This window comes from Belonocnema kinseyi, chromosome 7 (assembly GCF_010883055.1).
Source record: "Belonocnema kinseyi isolate 2016_QV_RU_SX_M_011 chromosome 7, B_treatae_v1, whole genome shotgun sequence".
Taxonomy (NCBI): domain Eukaryota; kingdom Metazoa; phylum Arthropoda; class Insecta; order Hymenoptera; family Cynipidae; genus Belonocnema; species Belonocnema kinseyi.
This window is the reverse complement of record NC_046663.1, coordinates 87502806-87507484: the sequence shown is the minus strand read 5'-3', so window position 1 is coordinate 87507484 and position 4679 is coordinate 87502806.

The following is a 4679-nucleotide window of genomic DNA, read 5'->3' as shown; positions in this document are numbered from 1 at the left end:
AGAGCTCCAAGGAGATTATGTTGAAAAATAAAAAAAAATTTACCCAAAAAAAATTGTTTTTATACTTCATTCTAAGGACTTATTGAACTACCCTCGTATACCGGGACATCACATTTGATCCCATTTATCTCCCAGGTTGTCCCAAGGATATCCCAGGGATAACCCGTCGGATATCCCGCAAGGCGGAAATTTGGTTATCCCAGGGATAATCCCAGGATATCCAGGGTAACCCTGGGACGTTTACGGGATATTCACCCTGAGAGATAAACGGTTAAAAATGCATCACATTCGTGGAAAACTAATTTTTTGTTGAACAGTTATATTTTTTGTTTGAAAATTGCATTTTTGTAAAGAATATTTGTCTTTTGATTTGGAGATTCAATAATTTAGATAAACTTTTATTTATTTTAAGAGTGAAAAATCTTTATTTGTTGCAAATTCGTGTTTTTGGTTTCAAAATTCTGTTCTTTTGTTGTATAAATTTCATTCTTTTTTATTAAAATATAAACTATGACACTTTTTTTTGACAATTTGTCTTTTTAGGTTGAATATTCAACTATTATGCTAAAAATTCAATTATTTTGTTGAAAATTCCAGTATTTTGTTAAACAGTTATCCTTTAAAGTAGAAAAAACTTTTTTTTTGTTTGAAATAAATTAATACATTTGAAAATTTTAAAGTATATGAAACATTGTCATTCCTACATATGTCCGAGCTAGAAAATAATATATATTTAACCGCTGATATAATCTGAACAATAAAAATATTGTTAAAACTCATAAATTCTTATATTCTCTTAAATTATAACTTTGTTCTAGTTTTTTTGATTGTTATATGTCTTTTGTCATGTAGAGTCATTACAAACTCTTAAAAATGTATTAAGAAACCTGTTTATTTACATGATATTACTGTGAAAATGATACAGTGGATTTTTCTAATAGTATTTTACTTTTTTTTATAGAATCATTTCCATTAATTATCGCTGCGGTATGAAAATCAGGTTATAAAAGTAAACTTAGAGAACACCCGAAGACCCCGAATAAGCTTTTTAATATTTATGAAAGATCTGAGAAGAAATTGTTTCGGTTTTATTAAAAAAAAATAATTTTAAGTTTAAAAGATTTTAAAATGTTGGTTCAAAGAATATGAAAAACTTTGAGACGATTTTTTAAAATTATTTAAGATTTACAAATTTTTTAGGTAAACTGAATTTTGTCAGGGTGTGAAAAAGAGTTCTTAAAATTCATGAGAAATTTTTAAATGATTGTTTTGTAAGTAATTTCAAAAGAAAAACGAAGAAAAGATCAAGAAACATTTTGAATTATTTCCTAACATTTTTTAAAAAGTGTTAAAGATTTTAAAGCAAAATTTTACCATATTACATAATTTTAGAAAAAATCTGAGTAAGTTTAAGAGATATTCTAAACTTTCGAAATGATTAAAAAATAATTAAAACTTGTAAAGATTTTTAAGAATTTGGAAAGATTCACGAAAATGAAAGACATTTTTTCAGGTTCCTAAGAAAAATTAAAATAATTTTTTATTTCGAAAAATTAATTTGAAGAGATTATTTAAAAATATTTTAGAAGATTTCAAAAATAGTCAAAGAAGAATCAGAAAAATTTTAAGGAAATTTTATTAATTTTGAAGAGTAAATAAAAATGGAGGAAAAATTTAAATAATTTAATGAAATTAGCAGGTTTAAAAGGTCTCACAAAATTAAAAAAAAAATGTTCTTATATTCGTGTGCAAATTTTAATAATTTTTTTATTTTGAAAAATGAATTGTAACAGAAAATTGAAAAAGGTTTTTAAACATAAAAAACGAACGCTTCAAGGATTTCTTAAAACAAAAAAGGCATATTTTTAAAAATGATATAACTTTTTAAATTTTGGTCTAATTAACAAATTTAATGAGAATAGTTTAAAAATATATTTTATATATAGTAGAAATTGGGATTGATATTTATTAATCTATTATATTTTTTCTCCATTTTTTGAAAATTTTCAAAATGTTCAAAAGCATTAAATTAAAATTAAAATTTGTTTTTTATTTCAAATGTTAAAAAAGCTCTAACTTTTTTAAATGTTGGTTTCATCGAAAAATGTAGCTGAGAGAGTTTCTAAATATATTTGATATCTAGTGAATCAAACTTTGAATGGAATTTCATAATCTATCAGAAAAATATTTTTTTTCTATTTTTTAAATATTTTAAAAATTTTAACTTTTATAATTCTCATTGAAATTGAAATTTTTATTTGGATAATGTGCAAATATTTTACCCAGGTGTAAGAAACTTTTACAAAAAATTTCAAATGTTGAAAATGCTCTACATTTTTTTATTCTGGTTGGAAATATCAAAGGCTGACTTGATTGGACAACTCCTTCAAAAGTTAGCGCGGCTACAATATTCAGGTAAAATTGTTTAATTTCATTATTTGTTACTTTGGAATAAAAAATGATGCAAGTTTCAAGTTTTACAATTTAAAATTCTATCATTTTGATGCTTTGCATTCAAAATTTCGGCAATTCGGAAAATTTAGAATCGAAAATTTAACTTTTTATTTTTGAAATCATCCGGATTTAACAATATTTATTTATACATCTTTAAAATTAAAGCGTTTTCATATTATAAATATATTAAAAATTCAAGAATTTAAAAATTGAAAGTCGTGAAAATTCAAGAATTTTCCATTGTAAATCTTTAAAATTCAAAATTAAACTATTAAAAAAAAAAGTTCCAAATTTCATAACTGTAAAATATAAATTTAAAAAATTGAATAGCATGTAATTCTATTTCAAAGTTCAAGAAATTTCAATTGTAACCATCAAAATTGATGTACATTTAATTATAAATCTTTAAAATTATAAATTCTTATTTTTAAAAATTTGCAATTAAAAATTATGCAAGTTTTAATTTATGTAATTTAAACAAGGGTAATTCTGATGAATTAATATTATAAATTTCTTTAATTTGGCAGATTTAGAATTGAGAAAATGCCTTTTGATCTTCAAAAACATTAAAATTTTATAATTTTATTTATACATTTTTAAATGAAATAGACTTCCATTTTAACTCTGGAAAATTGAAGAATTTTCAATTGTAAATCTTCGAAATTAAACTATTCTAAGAAAGTGTTCTAAATTACATAAGTTAAAATATAAATATTGAAAATTAAATGATTTTTAATTCCATAATTTAAAAATTCAAGAATTTCCAATTCTAACTCTTCAACATTGCAAAACTATGAATTGTAAATTTATTAAATTTAAGAAGTTTTAATTTTTGCAATTCATAATCATTAATACAAAAATTGTTCAATTTTATGATAATCATTCGAAATCTCTTCAACTTGGAAGATTGAGAATTGAAAACTTAGTTTTTGATCTTAGAAAACATCAAAATTTAAGCCATTTTATTTATACATCTTTAAAATCTAACATTGTAACTCTTGAAAATTGAAGAATATTTCATTCTAAATCTTCAAAACTGAACTTATTCAAGAAAATGTTCTAAATTTAATGCACTTAAAATACAAATCTTGAGCATTGAATAATTTGTAATTCTATCATTTGAAAATTCAAGAATTTTCCATTGTAACTTTTCAAAATTAGAGAAATATAAATTGTGAATTTTTTACTTTAAAGAGTTTGAAATTTTTGCAATTTACAATGCATACAAAAATTCTACAGTTTCTATGATTTTCATTCGAAATCTCTTCAATTTGGATGACTTAGAATTGAAAATTTAATTTTTGATCTTCATATATATTCAAATTGAAGCAATTTTATTTATACACCTATAAAATCGAACAGCTTTCAATTGCAAAAATTTGAATAGTAAATTCTTAAAATTGACGAGTTTTTAATTTTGACAATTTACAATGCAAAAATATGCAGGTTTTAATTTCTACAAAAATTAAAACTTTTGTAATTTTTATGAATCAGAGTAGAAATTTCTTCATTTTGGCATACTTAGAATTGACAACTTGACTTTTGATCTTCAAAAACACAAATTCAAGACTATCGATTCATGCATCTTTAAAATAGAACAGTATTTCATTGTAACTCTTGAAAATTGAAGAATTTTTCAATCGTAAATTCCCAAAATTGAACTATTTCAAGGAAAATTTCCAAATTAAATACCTTTAAAATAAGAATCTTTAAAATGGAATAATTTGTAATTTTATATTTTAAAACTTTAATCATTTTCAACTGTAAATCTTTAAAATTGCAGAACTATAGTAAATTGTAATTGTTTTAATTTGAAGTTTTAAATTTTAACAATTTACAATATAAAAATTCTACAATTTTGTATGATATATGTAAGATCGAACCCCCTTCAATTTGGAAGATTAAGAATTGAAATAAATTTGAAGAGTTTTTAAATGCAAATCTTCAAAATTAAACTATTAAAGAAAGGCATTTAAACCTATATCATTTTACCTAATACACTCTAAAATTGAAGGATCTTTAGTTGCAAATCTTCCAGATAGACCTTTTTCAAAAAGATGATCAATATTTTATTATTTTAAGATATACAATTCAAAACTGAACAACTTGGCGAATTTCTAGTTGTACCAGGTGTATACATATGAAACCGGTATTGCCATTTAGCGGCCAGTAGGCACACTTGTAGACACTGTCGGAACTTACCATTTGTGCTAATTGGCGTATTG